Source organism: Monodelphis domestica, chromosome 4 (genome assembly GCF_027887165.1).
Source record: "Monodelphis domestica isolate mMonDom1 chromosome 4, mMonDom1.pri, whole genome shotgun sequence".
NCBI classification, from domain to species: Eukaryota; Metazoa; Chordata; class Mammalia; order Didelphimorphia; family Didelphidae; genus Monodelphis; species Monodelphis domestica.
In genome coordinates, this window is record NC_077230.1 from 314662416 (window position 1) to 314679087 (window position 16672).

The window sequence follows — 16672 nt, forward strand, 5'->3', positions numbered from 1 at the left end:
GCTACTCCCAATATAGTTTTTCCTGATTCTCCCAGTTGATAGTCTTTTCTTCCCATTAAATTTCTTGATATATATGTATTTTATATTTACTTATACGTAGAAGATAAGGCTCAAAAGACCAGGGACTATTTTGTCTTTTTATCCCCGGTCCTTTACAGAAGGTCTCAATATTTGTTTGTTGATGGGGCAACCAGGTAGCACAATGGATAGAAACAGTGTCAGGCTTGGAGTTGGAAGGATATAGGTTTAAATCTGGCCATTTGCCCTTCTCTGCTCTGTGACCATGGGCAAGTTACTTAATTTCATTTGCCTACCTCTTGGGTGCCTCTTCCTAGAATTAATACTAAGACAGGAGGTAAGGTTTTTTTTTTTAAAAAAGGCTCATTGATTAATTAAGATCACAATATCAATCATCACGTCATCTAGTGCCTTTCCTTCAGATGAATATTTGGGACTAGAGAAAGTCTTAGAGGAAGATAGAGGTATTGCTGAAGTTGAAATAGAATCATCATTGCCAGTTTTTAGCTATTCTTTGTTTCCAAGACCTCAAGCAGTTTGTGGCACAGCCCAGTAGAGCTTTCTCAGGAAGAGCACTGAGTAGCAAGGTCACCCAAGGAAAGCCATCCAGGAACACTGGATCCCACAAAGCCTCACTGTGGAGATCCACTCTCTGGTTCTGCTCCTTTTCAGTACAAATAATTGAATCTTCAGTGTCAGGGGTCTGCTTCAAATTCTCACCCAGAGTTTTAGACTCTTCCCTACTTTCATATGCTTCTTATTGGAAGTTTGAAAGCAGGAGGAGAGGTACCACCTTCACTGAGGTAATTGGTAATAGCTGCTGCCTTCCTGGTCTATAGTCAAATGCCTTGCTTCCCCTTTTAAGACTTTTTATTCTATCTTTCCCATTCTGGAAGAGACAGAATAACTTGGTTATACCACATATCCCTGGAGTGAGGGGAATCACTGTGACTGTCACAAACTTTTCCTTGTTTGTCATATTGAGTTAGGGCTGGTCTGTGAACTTTTCCTGAGCCCATATCCATACATCTAGAAAAGTCTGTGACATCTTCCTCAGGACCATCCCTGTCAGGTACCTGCTGCCATTTCCTTCATTCAGTCTTGCCCCCTTTTTTTCTTGAAGGACTTATTCCCCCACTTGGCTCCTTTAGTGCCTTCAGGTTTCTTCTAGATGGACTGATTGGCTCTTATGCCTTTTCCAGATCTCCTAAACAAATGTGAAAGATTGAAATTAAAAGTGCTATTTTCTGGAGGTTGTCCCTTTCCTCAAATTATTTCAAGTTTCTGTGGAAGAATTTTGGAAGGTGTGGAAATTTATAAGCCAATTTCAGCAAAGGTTCATTTCCTGATGTGTGATGAAGGCAGGAGCTGGGCTTCTTTAGCCATTTTGGCCTCAATACTACCTCTCTTGAGGCCATATTGACCATCTCAGAATTATCTATCCTGAGTATTTCCTCTGCCAACACACTAGGCTAGTGGAATAATTTTCAACACATCAACTATTGTCCCAGGACTCTCTCAGGTTGCACAACTTGAACAGGGGTGATATTCCTAGAGAGTAGTATACACTCACCTTTAAGGTCCTCCTATTTCTAAATCTATGATTCTTTAAAACTAAGCTCAAAGGTTTCTTTTAACATGAGTATAATGCATTTCCTTGAGGATCCAGAATTGATCAAGGCATATGCCTTTAAGTTCTGTCCCTGTCCCTGAACTCAGGAAAATACTTACAGAATCATAAAGTTGAAAGCAACTTTAGAAATCATCTAAACTGCATTTTTCAGAAAAGGAAATTAAGGTCTAGAGAAATTAATAATAGCTAACATTTATGTAGCTCTTTAGGAATAATTCCTTTATATGTTATCTTTTGATCCTCACAACATACTATTATAGATGAGAAAATAGTCTGAGAGAAGTACAATGATTTGACCAGGGTCAGATGGCTAGAAAGTATCTGAAAAGGGATCTGATTTCAGTTCTTTCCAAATTCAAGTGCCATTCTCAATCTACTGTATCATCTAGTTGCTTCATTAAATGACTTGCCCAAGGTCCCACAGATAGAAAATACCAAAGTCCAGATTCAAACCCAGATTCTCAGACTCCAGATCCAGTACTCATTCCCCCCTCAAATCCTTGGAGTCTGTCATCCTCATTTTGTTTGAAATATCAAGTAAGGCCACATTTGTATAGCATAAGATGAGCTATGTTTCGACCCTTACTTTTTCATGCCTAGGGAAAAAATCAACCTGATAAGGTCACATAGCCATAATATAAAGAACAACCACATATCTGATGGTGGTTTCCTAATCAAGGTCAAGTGATGAGAAGCATATTAACAACTTCTGAAAAATTAACCCGAGAAATTACTCGTAAAAGATGAAAGTAACTATTCTTTTTTTTGATAGTCACTCATCTCATAGCCAATCAACTCTCCATGAGCATCAAAGTCTCTTTTCAACAGATGTTAGTCTACATGGGATTCTTCAGTGTGACTTGAACCTTTCTGGGAGATGTGACAAAAAAGTTTTAGACAGGCACATATCTTTTTTCTTTCTGATACTCAGTTTAACCAAACATTTAGCATTAGGTTCAGTTCAGACTAGTTAATTTATAGTGATGTCCAACTCTTATGATCCCATTTGAGGTAGTCTTGGCAAAGATAATGGAATGATTTGCCATTTTCTTCTCCAGATCATTTTATAGATGAGGAAACTGAGGCAGAGTTAAATAACTTGTTTCAGATCACACAGCTAATGTCTGAGGCTATAGTATAAGCCAGCCAACCAAAATTGAGCTGCTATATTTACACAAGACTGAATTTAATGAAAATCCATGTTCCTAGTTGATACTAGGATACTAATAGCATAAAAAGATGGAGAGGTTGGTGGGCATGGAGACCGAAGCCTTAAGTTCAAGGGCTCAGCTCTGCCATTGATTAAATTGTATGATCTTAATTGAGTCATTTAAATTTTTTTTTGCCTGTTTCCTCATATGTCACATAAGGGGAGAGGACCAGATTATCTGTAAGGTTACTTTGGCTCTGAGTCTATCATTAACTCAATATGCACTACTGAATTCTTGGCATTATTACATTTTCCCTTTTTCTTTTTCCTTTTTTTTTGTCTGAATAATAACATGGAAGAGCATTAAGCATATTATTATAAATCCAGGGAAAAATAATCTCGATTTGAATTCTTGTTTCTGTGCCTGACTTTTTATTAATTTTTCACCTTGTAATTTTCAGTGAGTTTTAATTACCAAGCAACATATCCTCATCTCCTCACATGTTAATGAAAGAAAGTATAGCCTTGTGGTTGCCATGTCTTCCTTCTATTGCAAAGACAGCACGTTCAGTGCTGTGGGGGTGGTAGCATTTTTCTCTGTATCTTTTATTCTCCCTGTGTCAAGTGGATCACTACATTTTCAACTCTTACAGTAATTATCTTTATCATCCCAAACTACATTTAATGAAAATATTTAAACAATTCCTTATGTTGAAGAAAAGAAACACCCAATAAATCAAACCTGATTTACATGCCTGGAGGTCTCATAAAGTACTAGAGAAGTAGCTGCTTCATTGTTCATTGGCTTAATGGGCTTATTTGCTTTTTACCAAGATATTCATGGCATTTCATATTAAAAGGAAGAAGGAAAAGAATCTGATGTTATGACACAATGGGGAAAAAAGTAATGGCTTTGGAGTCAGAAGTTTGGGGTTCAAATCTTGGTTTTGTCGCTTACTATCTGTGTGATGTTGGACAAATCACTTTACCTCACTTCATCTGTAAAAATGAGGGAATTGGATTGGATGACCTGTAAGTCTTTTCTAATTTTTAACTCATTATCTTAACATTCCTAATAAATGTAAATTTACATAATGGATAATAGATCACTTTTTCTACTTCCAAGAAAAACTGTGGGTTTTACATTGTTATGATCATGTAATCTAGAGGGTAAGATACAACAGAAGCAGGTCACCTAATCACTGTGTTTCTCCTTTGGCTCAACAATTTAAACATTAAATATATTTATAAATGTAAAATCTATTTATGTGAGATGCCAATACAAATATAAAATAGCCTAGGGTAAACATGTGAAGCCACAGACGAATTGGAAAGTATATGAAGCATGTCTTTGGTTCTCCTCATCTTTCCCTTCATGCACTTTTCAGTCATCTTCTTCCTGTTCCTCAGCCATCACATTCCATCTCTGTGTTTTTGCTTAAGTTGTCCCCTATGTTTATAATGCACTTCTTCCTTACCTTTGCCTCTTAAAATTCCCAATTTTGGGGGTTGGGCTAAATGACCTTTGAGGTTCCTTCTACCTCTAAATCTTTAAATTTCATTAAAACCAAATTCAAAGTTCACTTTCCTACATGAGTTTTTAACTCATCTCTGCTAGTACCTACCTTCATGAAATGGCCTGAATTTATTTTGTATCTACATCTCTGTGTACATCTACTTGTATACAGTGTAAATTCCATGAGGGCAGGGAATGTTTCATTTTGTTTTTATTGTTGGTGTTCAACTTTCTCTTTGAAGAGGACCAATGACATACATCTTGACTCATGCATGAATTGAATTTCAGTGAGGCAATTGCATAAAGTTGTTAGCCTCATCCTCTTTTGCAGAGTCATTGAAGTCCAGAGGCAAGATAAAGGTCAAAATGACTGGTGATGGCTTGGGATGCAGTGGATGATCTTGGCATCTTTGATTCCTGATCAGGCTCTAAGGGTTCCACAGTACCTTGTGGCAGCCTGTTCTCATTCACTGCTTCTAGTGGGGGAAGTCTTCCTATGCTTGGGGTAGACTTCCCCTGCAATTAACTCATAAATTTGAAACCTGTTGATTTCCCTCAACTTGGATTAGCTTGTCTGCCACGATGGTTTTATGAGGAATGGTCAATGTGCGTGTTACAGCTTCTTGGAGCCACAGGTGAGAGTTGGGTGAAAGGCTGAGCATCACAGTGCCTGGCACATGACAGACAATAAATGCTGGCCAATTCATTAATTGATTCTCATTTCTCAAGTCAAAGCTCTCCTTTACCCTTTATAACCTATTAAAATCTGCTAATGAGAAAATATCTGAAACTTGTTTACATTAAGGAGACTTATAAAGCACTTACATTTTTATTACTTCTTAGTAGTAATTACATTTTAATAGAATAGAGATAAGTACCTTAATCCAAGAAGAACAAATTCTACTTGTGATATTTCAGGTATCAGTCAACAGGTTGGGGGGAGTATATTTTTTAGGATATGAAGGTTTTTCCTGTGTTTCTGATGTTATAAGCTTAAGGTAACAATAAGTAGCTTATGTAGTAATACAAATACCCTTTGTCACTAGAAATTTTTGCATAAACAATCTAGTTTTTTGTTTTTATGGCATATGTGCTGAGATATCATGTGTCTGTCCAAAGGAGTAGATGCTTCCTTTTTATGAATTCATTTAAAATACATAACAAACATTTATTAACCTCCAATTATTGTCCTAGGCACCATGCTAGTTGCTAGGGATATAAAGGCAAAGATAAAATATTTATAGTTTTTAAAGAGCTTATTTTCTTTTAGGTTAAGACAATAGATATATAGATAAGTAAATAGACAATGACTTCATGGCAAATGAGGAAATTAGGAAAGTTCTAATCTATGAGGAAATATTTTAGTTGATACTGGAAGGAAGCTAGGGATCCAGGAGAGAAAGGAGAAGTTATAGGCTGAGAGAGAGGGAAGAGAGGGAGAGAAAGTCAGTGTTAAGTCATAGAGGCAGGAAATGGAACATGTGAAAGGAAGAGCAGGAAGTTGGCCAATGTGACTGGAATACAAAATATGAGAGGGAAGTAATAGGAAATCAATCTGGAAAAAATAAATGAAAAAATATACAAAAATATTATATCTTAAAGCATCACATAAATGCAGTTCTTAATAGGTAAAATAACTTAATTATTTTATTTATAATAATTTATAAATTATTCAGTAATATACAGTTTTGAAGTATTCATTTTTATAGCCTTACTCAGATAGAACTGTGATCTCATTGGTATAGGTCCTACATTGGTGCTGATCATTTGAAAAGTCTCCATTGTCTTCCCATCTTTCATGATTCTTTACCCACATAAATTTTACTTTTTTGATATTTTGATCTTTAGTATTCTTTGGTGATCATCTTCAATTTTTCTTCTTTGATTCTTATTTTCTAAATTCATTGTCTTTTATCTACTTGGAAACCAATTTAGGGCTAAAGAACGATTTCCTCTCTCTTTTTGGGAGTTTATGTGACTCTCTGAGGCCTGATCTAGGATACATGGGAAATATGGCCTAGGCCAGGGGAGAAGAGTTACATGACATCACCTCTGGGGGATGGTTATTGGCTCCATTGTCTTCCTTCCTTCAAGAACAGATAATTGATATTCTTGAATTTGATTTAGTTAATTTCAGTCCTCAAAACATTTAATAAATGTTTAATAAGATAAAATTTAATAGAAGTAAATGGATTAACAAATTAAATGTAGCTCTGTAGGCAGTAAGCTTAATCTAAGTTAGCAGTAAAAAATGGAAATCTCCACCCCTCTAAGAAAATCCAGTTTGATGTTGTTATAGTAATAGATGGAATGTCCAAAATAAGAGGGTTATATGTCCCATTATATTCTGCCCTTGTCAGAACATGTTTGAAGACTTACTCTTAGTTTGAGGAGTAATATTTTAGGAAGTGTATTGAAGAGCTAGAGAGCATACAACATGAATTGATTTCAGCTGTTAAAACAATATTGTAAAAGAATCAGTTGAAGGTGTTTATCTTAGAGAAAGAAGACTTGGGACAAGAGAAAGCCATTATACTGATCTTCAAGAATTTTGGAGGACTTATGTGGGAGAGGTTAGATTTGTTTTATTTGACTCCTGAGGCTAGAATTAGGAAAAATTTGGGGATATTTCTTAGAGACAGGTTGTATCAGAATCATGAAAACAGGGAGGTTAAGTAGCCACACAATCTATAGTTCAGGTTGTACTGGATGAAAGAATTGAAGAATAAATGACAGGCAGTCATCTAGTATTTTCCTCTAGTGAAGTGATACTGGCTCTGTCCTGAGATAGACCATCCTACTATGAGAAAGCTATAAGTGAAGGGAAGATTTTTCTTCTATTGAACCAAATTTATTCTTCTTTGGATCTGACCATTCATTCAGTCATTCTTGATTCATCTAATTACTATTGTCTACTCTACATCTTTCCCTCTTCTTCACAAGAATAGCATGAGAAATTTCCTATTATTATTTTTAAAAGAAAATAAGAAGATATCATTAATTGTTGAACCATCAACTGATTTTCTTCTTGCCATGAAATCTTTAAATGACACATATGTTGATGAAAATTAGATAAGAGAATTGGTAAGTTTTCACAAATGCTTTTCTACCAGATAGCATGCCTCTATGGTCATACACTTATCTAAAGCTTGTAGAGAATATTCAGTCCTTTATTTATTGTTTGTTGTTCATACATTGGGTGCATAAAAACAAAATTCAACTTTAAGGATTTTCTTCTAACAAAGTCTCTCTCTTACATATATGAGGAACTTTTACTATTCATTGATAGGTGAAACCACAGAGATAACTTTCTTTAATGATTTTCTGAAAATCAGTATGAAGTAAAGAATAAATAGGGAGATATCACCATGTTAAGCATATTTGCCACTTTCATGAAGGACAGGGCATAAGGTACAAATGACTAAAAAGAATTTGGCATTTCATATGCTAAATAACACCACACAAATGAAATTAAATCTATCTTAGCAGACAATAAATGACTACCAATGTGTGTCATTTCTTAATCAGCCTTATAAATAAATTGATGGTCTTACTGTAAAAAGAGTAAAAATAAAATTTAATTCTAAATTATAAAACAAAAGAAAAAGAAGATGTGGTATGTGACTAAAACAACACTAACATGATCAGTTAACTCTAGATATGGAAAATGGACATAGGGAAAAATATCATTAAGAATTTTTATCATTTTCTAAAATAAGTTTAACTCATTTAAAGTGATGCCACAATGAGAAGTCCCAAAGAGCTTGGAAATTCCCTTATTCGGAAAAAAAATAAATGTGATCTTTTTGCTAGTTAAGAGAGATGGTACCCAAGGGCAACACTACTGAGAATATAACAGTTTATAAAATCTTAAGAAGGGAGATATTAGAAGAGTACAAGCAGTTATAGCTTCATAAAATAGAAGTAGTGGAAAGGGAAAAAAGTTTTTAAAAGTTTGACACGAAATCCACTAAATTATTTTGAAAGAATTTAAGGGAGTTTCTAGTATGAGAACAACAAACACATCAACAAATTATTTCATTCAGCAATGACAATGATTCCCCATTCTTGGATTCTCAAGTTCTTTACATTTTTCATGAAGAATTAGAAATAGCATAAAGAATACAAAGGTTGGAAGACCAGCTAGGCTTGGTTGCGTATATAAAGGAAAAGTCTGTGCTTGAGGTAACAATTCTGAAGACACTGGTTCTCCAGGTATTTGAAAGGGAGGAAGATACTGAGTGACTGGAAAAAAATATGCACAATTGTTGAGTTTGGGATGTCTTCACCTTTAAATTAAAAAATTAGTTGCACATATATAGAAGATCCTTCACTTAAGGCAGCTTGGTAGAGTGGAAAAAATACTAGACTTGATTTATATAAGATCTGGGTTTGATTTATATAATATCTGGTTCTTTCACCTATTCATTAGAGGAGATTTGAGGAAATCACTAGCTTTCTGAGCTTCAGTCTCTGGAATGACAAAATGGTGCTAAATACTTGTACTCATTACCTTGCTCATAGGGCTGATATGTGGAAAATGCTCTATATAGCTTAAATTTTTTATATAGCTACAGAAATTTGAGCTAATGTCAATAAGCAAACTGCAATGTTTGGGCTGCTAAAAATGCTAATGTGGTCTTAGGTTACACTAATAGGTGTTATCAAGGTAGAAAATCCCAACTCTATTATTCACTGATCAGATAATATGAAGAATGAGTCCAAGTATTGGCATCATATTTGAAGAGTAATAATGACAGAGTTGGTTGTTGTCCTTCATACTTGAAGAGGACCAAAATGACATCATTATATTTTGCTGATCAAATCAATACAAGCTCAGAAAAGTTTATCACAGGTTGGTCCATATGGACATAAATTTGCAGACCTCAGATTTCTTTTGAGCTAGTGCAATTCTACTTTGCTTATTGAACATAGCGTCTTTTTTGATGGGGGCATGCCATGCTTGATGGTCCTCCCTCACTATCATCATTGATGCCAAATTGATATTAAAGAAAGACTTTTAGGTAGCATCCAGAGGAAGACAAGTAGGATATTGAGGAGTCTGGAAATGATGTCATGTAATTATAATAATTGGCATTTTAAGAACATTTTCATATTAACAAGATACTTTATAAACATTATCTCATTTAAACTTCATAACAATCTTTTAAGGCAGTTACTACTGGTATTGTTATCTTCATTTAACAAAAAATGTCATCAAAAATTGAGGCTGGATAAGTGATTTACCCATGGTCAAACAGCTAATCAATGTTTAAGGAAGACTTTGAATCCAGATATTCCTAATTCCATTTCCAGCACCCTATTTACTAAATTGTGCTATTTCTCATAAAAGGAGTAGTTGAGAATGTTGAGGGTACATAATCTGAGGCAGGGAGGCATCAAAGGTGACATGATAGTTTTCTTCAGATACTTGAAGGCAATTCATTTAGAAGAGGAGAGGAAGAAGGCAAATAAGCAATTATATAGTGCTTACTATGTGACAGGCACTGGACTAAGTTCTTTGCAAATATTATCTCATGCCTGGTGCCATCAAGACCACTCTGTTTGATATGGTCCATATGGAAACTGGGGACTACAAAGCAGATCCCACTTAAAAAAATTAAACCTAAGGATTCTTATATACCCACTTAGATAGGACCCTCTTTTCTAGACATAAAAACTTCTGGCAAATGTGTGCTCTGAATTCCCTAACCTATATCTGGGTCATGTTGATTCTACCCACTGATCCTGCCCTTAGCAACAATGTTTATTGACTATCTCCCTAGGCTTCCTGCCTGTTGTTAGGTTCCATGGAAACATGTATGATGAGAATGAAACTGTGTGCCAAGTAGATGTGTGATCATGAGGGTATAAAATAAAGCCAGGCCTCAGCCAAAGTGGAGCAGTTTATCCTGTGAAACCTGTGCTGTGAGTTGAATGTGAAAGCTGTGTCCCATTCATCATTCTGCTGACACCATCCCACCTTCAAGACCCCATCCCCTGTGGGAGGCTGGCCCACCCCACAGCAATCTCATGCAAATGTTATTTGTCATATTAATTCTATATTACTTCAGTAGGTGTGAAAACTAATGGTGGAAGTAAAAGGAATTTACGGTACAAATTTAAAAAAATAAATATGTCCAAAATAGTCTGTCTTATAATATAGTGAGTTTACTATTGGATATATTGACATGGAAGTTTGATATCCATTTACCAATGATATTTTAGAGACAACTATTTATTGCTGATATTGTAGAAGGATGTTAGACTAAATGATCTTTAAGGTCCTTTCCATGAGACTAGTTTCTACATTTTAATGGGTTTAAGCACTATGGAGCTTGGAAGAATCATTAATTATTTGAGTCAGGTGTCGCTACTCATGGTAGGTATTGTATAGGTGAGGTAGCAAAGAATTAGAAATTGAGGGTTTGTCCATCAGTTGAGGAATGGCTGAACAAGTTGTGGTATGTGATTGTAATACAATACTATTGAACCATAAGAAATGATAACTAGGATGATTTTGGAAAAACCTGTGTAGATGAACTGAGTGAAATTTTGAAGGATGGAGAAGAATGTTTTTGCAGAGAGAAAAATTGAGAAGATATATGCATATCTGAACATATTAGAGTACATAATACTCAACACAGAGAACAAGGTATGCTTTTATATCCATGTAGCTATTTTGTGTCTTTCTTCGTCTCTAAGTGTTGACATTACTGTAGACTATAGATGAGATCAATAAAACATATTGTTTATTATTATCTCCCATCCATTCCTGAAGAAAGCATTTCCTATGAAATTCTTGAGATTCTGTAATTGACTTTTTTTGGATTCCATGTTTACTAGATTTCATGCCAAATATTTAAAATTTATTTTTATATTGAACTCTGATGATATATTTGTACACATATACGCATAAAATAATTGTGGCAGGGTCTATGAAGTTTTCAATAAACATTTATTAAGCACCTACAATGTATCAGACACTGTGCTCACTGCTGGGGATATGAAGAAAAACAAAAGATTGCCCTTGCCCTTGAGGAGCTTGCAATGTAATGGAGGAGACAATATGAAAACAACTACATATAATTAAGCTCTATATAGGACCAATTAGAGATAATCAACAGAAGGAAGGCAGGAGAGTTAAGGAGGACCTAGAAAGGAGGAAAATGCAATTTTTTCATGGATTCAAAGGAATAGCAAAAAGGCCAGTGTCACTGAATAACAAGGTATATAGCGACAGGAGGTGTAAAGTATAAGAAGACAAAAAGTAGGGAGGGTCAGGCTATGAAGGATTTTGATCAGAGGATTTGACATTTTTTCCTAGAAGTAACAGACTGGCTGTGGAATCTACTGGTTAGGGGGGAATATGATCAGATCTGCTTTAGAAAGACCACTTTGGAAGCTGGGAGAAGTATGTACTGCAATAGTAATAATCATAGGAATTATTTTCATAGCCAGGTGGAAGGAAAGGATGAATTTAGATAATTAAGAGTAACCCACAGGAAATGTTTGAAGGTAAAAGTTAACGTTCCTGAAAGCCAAATAAATCCATAAAGTTACCATATAAACCATGAGTAGGTAGATGAAGGTTATTAGTTACAAGCTAGCCCATAGTCACTGCATCTCTGAATACTCCAGATGATTTCTATAAACAAGGCAAATTAAAATTCTAATGGAGAAAAGGACCTAAGCATCTTTGTTGTTTTTCTTCTCTTGGCTAGAGCATAAAATGATGCTGCACATGGATGACACCTGATCTAAACCCTTCAAACAATTTTTCCAACAGTCAGAGACCTGGTAAATGACAGAGAAAAAAATAGAATCTAGGACTATTGACTCTTAGTCCATTTTGCTTTGTCCTAAATGAGATGGTCCCTTGGGAATGCTGTTATCCTTTCAGAATGAAAAGGAAAATAATCAGGTTGAATGATCAATACTCTAACTTGGCAATCACTGGAAATTATTCTATCTATACTAGAGGTGGGCATACCCCCCAAAATGTTGTCTTGACCAACAATATTTTGCAATAATACCACTAATGTCTCATCACCATAATAACGTGAAACTTTTATGAATGTTATGACATTATGTAATATATTCCTTATGGAACCAGCTATCCTTTGTAATGTTGCTTCACCTAATGCTGACTGTTTTGTAGAAAAAAATCACTGATGTCAGATGGCATATGCCTTTGTATATTGACCTGAATTTTGAATAGCATTGTCTATATTTTATAGGAAGTAGTTTCTGTATTCCAGGATTCATAGACTTTTAAGAACCATTGTTATTAATAAGATGGCTGTTTGCCTGCTAAGACAACTTAGTTATGACTTTGCATTAGAATCAAATGATGTTAGAATTGGAGGCACCTTAGAAACCATTTAGTACAACTTCCTCATTTCTAGAGAGGAATAATCTGAGGCCCAAAGAGGCTAGAAAACAGCCTTTTAGGAGTCAGAAATATGATTGAATGTAGTATAGGCTTATAGGATTTTCTGTCTCAGGGGCTGTTTGCAGAACTCAGTTACACTATTTTGCCAATAAAACTGTTCCTGCTTGGCCTGTGCTGTTCTCTCATTTTGACCTTTCCTTCCAGGTTTGTGCGAGTTGAAATGGGAGGTCAGATTGGGACATGTAAGCCATCACTGCGTCAAACTGCTTAGACTATAGGAAATCTTTCAAGGGTGGATTATCCAGTAAGATGCAAAAGGAATGTAAAAGCTTTGCTTGTGTTAAGCTAACAGGTGCCCTGTTGTTTTCCTTTGGAGATGTAGTTTGAGAAGAAAAGTTTACACTGAGAGATTGGGTTTAAGATTGAGGTTATATCTATGCAATGCCACAACATTGAAATGAATCACATATGTCTCTTAGAATCAGATATTTGGTAATTACTTACAAAAAAAGTGATTAGGAACCCTGTGGCTAAAAGGACTGTTCCCATCTATCTTTTCAAAACAGTTCTACTTGTAAGATCAGTCTTCCTCCATAAAATCTACACATTCCTCTGACAGTTTCTTGGCCAGATGCATAACAAAAGGGTGTGCTCTTCCTCCTCAAATATAATTAAGTATTCGACATATAGTTTTCTGTATGCAGGTTAATTGTCTTGGAAGAATGAAAATTTCTCATAAGTAGGAATTTTTAAAAAAGACTTTGTATCCCTGGCATCTAGCACACTGCTTTGTACATAATAAATAATTTTTTTTGGATTGGACATAATAATCGGCAACCCATGATGGGGACTTTCCTGGGATATGACAAATTTGGGAAAGTAAATGATTGCCTTCTTTTAATTACACAGGACCACACGCTGCAAATGTGTACTAATGGTACCTCAGAAATAACATTGGACCCCAAATAAATGTAAGTAGAGTGAAGGATAGGATTTTAGCTAGAGCCTGGGAATCCCCACATTGGGCAACAAACTAGAATGTCCCAGTGTGCTTAGGAAGCTACAATTAAACTATTAATAATTAGGTTATTATTGCTCAATATAACTCTTGAGGGACTTTCCCTTAAGAAGCCACAATAGTTAAGACATCACTGAAGAGTCATTAGTTCCATCTCTTTATCTCTCAGCATGCATGGTAAAATGAAAAGGTCAGAAATTCTGGAGAAACAGAACCACAGTCTGAAATGGAAGGAACCTCAATAGTCCAACCCACACTCAAAAGGAATTCCTACCATTACATACCCACACACAATTAGTCATTCAACTTCTATTTGAAGATAGCCAAATAGGAGGAAATCCCAATCTCTCCTGCAAACCCATTTCCCTTTTGAACAGATTGAATTGTTGGGTATTATTTCTTGACAGTAAGCTCAAATTTGTTTCTTTGAAGCTTCCCTCCCATTGGTCATTGATCTGTCCTCTAGGGCCAAATAATTCAAGTCTAAACTTTATTAATTTCTGATATTGACTTTGCTGAAAAGAAATTTCTTTTCTGGGTCTTCAGTAGATGTGGTTGTGGCATGTGCATGTCTAGTTGCCAGCTGCATCTCTATGGGGTTGCTTCCCAGGAAGATTGATGACTATGGATGGGCACAGGGCTGAAAGCACTGCTATTCTCAAGGCTCTCATGTTTGAATCCTGGGCTATCTCCATTGGGGTCTGAAAGGAGTAATCAAAGTGGTGATAGTGACTTGACTGGCCTACCACATGTTAGATTCTTTCCTTTCCTCAGAATACCTTGACCATGGACAGAATACTAAGTGGAAAAAAAAAGCCAGGTTTCAAATTCAGGTCCTCTGATTCTAATAATTAGCTCTGAAATAAGCATATCATTTATGGTACTTCCACTGAAATATTTCAGACACCTTCACTGTTGTTTTTAGAAATAGCTGTTAGGATTTTTTGTCTTTCCAAATGAAACACCCTTTAGGCATATTCAAAATCTTCAGTTCCCATGACATTCAAAAGGTATCATGAAAAATCTCAGGAGCTTTTGCAAATGGAGATGATAATCAAGGATCTTTAGCAAGTTTACCCAGACAGCATCATTTTTCCAAAGCAAGAAGAATCTTGGGGTCTTGGCAGAGCTTTACAAGTCCAGATGACTTTTGTTGACTTTTACTCTCAATGATTATTACTTCTTAAAACTTAGAGACTGAAGACTCTTGATCTGGGGTCTGTGAATTTAAAAAACAATATTTTGATATCTATATTTCAACATGAATGACTTACTTTGTAATATTGTATATTATTTTATTCATTGAAAAACATTCTTCTAGAAGGAGCCCAAAGGCTTCCCCAAACAGTAAAGAAGGTCCATTATACCAAAAAGATAAAGAACACTTACTGTAAACTTTTAAATTGATTTCACTTTCTGCTTCTCCATAGATTCTGCCCATTCCTTCTTACTTCTGTTTCCATGTCAGCTTATGACACATCCTAGCTGTTGACTCTGGGCAAGTCACTTAACCCCAACCCTTACAGCTCTTTTTCCTTGGAAGAAATACTTAGTACTGATTTTTTAAATTATTATTATAAATTTTTATATTTTTTAAAATTACATGTCAAAAACAATTTTTAAATATTCATTTTCTGATATTTTGCAGTTCATATTTTCTCATCTGCCCACCACTCCCTCCTCTCCAAGAAGGCAGTTAAATATAATATAGATTTTATATACATATATGTAAATACTATATAATACATATTTCCATGTTTGTCATGTTGTGAAAGAAGATACATTTTGCTTATATCAGAGAAAAATTCATGGAGGAAATAAATGAAGAATGATATGCTTTAATTTTCACTGACTCCATCTGTTCTTTATTTACAGTCAAATTAGTATTGATTCTAAGATGGATTGTAAAGGTTAAAAAAAAAGATTATTTTATAATTTAGATGATATCTTAGACTTTTCCTCAAATCAACTTCCTTCTTCAAACTTCAAAACAAAACATTCCATCATAGAAGCTAGTTGTAGGCTCTGAGTCTAGGAGTAGGTGGGAGTCAGCAAGGGTGGAGGATAGGAAATGGGATGTGTGTTGGGAGAACTGTGGAAGAGACCTGTGTACTTGTGGGGGGAAATGGTTACCTCAGGTGTTTCCTTTCCATTCCATTTGATCACTTCCCATCTTGCCCTAAACTAGTCCTGGATTTACAACTAGAGTAAAATCAAAGGTGGACAAGGGTATGGAGGGAGGGCTTCAGTCATAAAGGATATCTGTAGAAGAGGGAGGAAAGGGAAGGGAGGAGGGGAATAGGATTTCCAAGAGCATTACTGAGGAGGGAATGGCACTTCCTATAATCACACATTTGAGGAAGCAATTGATATAAAAAGGACATACCTATAGATCAGGAATTATACAAGGACAAACCTATAATTCTCAAAGCATTGTTTAGCAGGCAAAAATCCATATGATTAGTAACTACATTTCCTGTGATTTCTGGGCTCAAAGAGTGATTGTCTTCTTGGGGAAAGTTCCCAGGATTCTATTTTCTTTGTTACTATGATACATAGCAATTCTATGATGAGGTATAGATGCTGATGAGTGTCCAAAGACTTTTGAGAAGGAATGATGTCTTGGGAAGGAGAGATGGTAATTGATGTTTTCAGCAGCCTAGGAAACCTAGGAAATCATACCCCCAAGATTGCAAGTAAGGGGATATAGCTGGAAAGATCAAAGAGAAGCCTGATATTACATATTCATTCATCAGACAAAGCTATACAAACACATCATACTAGTTTAAGAGACAAAGAGCAAGACTGAAGAACACTTCGTAAAATACTCCCTTACAACAAGATGTACCACCTATGTGAAATCTTTTAATACTCCATTTTCCTGCCTTTCCTTTCTTACCTCCCAAATTGCCTCATATTTAGCTATTCTATTTATTCTCTTT

General features: G+C 35.4%; 1 long non-coding RNA gene across 1 annotated transcript; it reads right to left on the reverse strand.

Annotated features, from left to right (window-relative positions):
* Positions 1–13864: 13864 nt before the first annotated feature.
* Positions 13865–16282, reverse strand: LOC103100842 (uncharacterized). The gene is made up of 2 exons (XR_468215.3): positions 16117–16282; positions 13865–14949 (listed from the first exon to the last, which is right to left on the reverse strand). It is a non-coding gene; the product is annotated as an uncharacterized LOC103100842 (long non-coding RNA).
* Between the last annotated feature and the right edge of the window lie 390 nt (positions 16283–16672).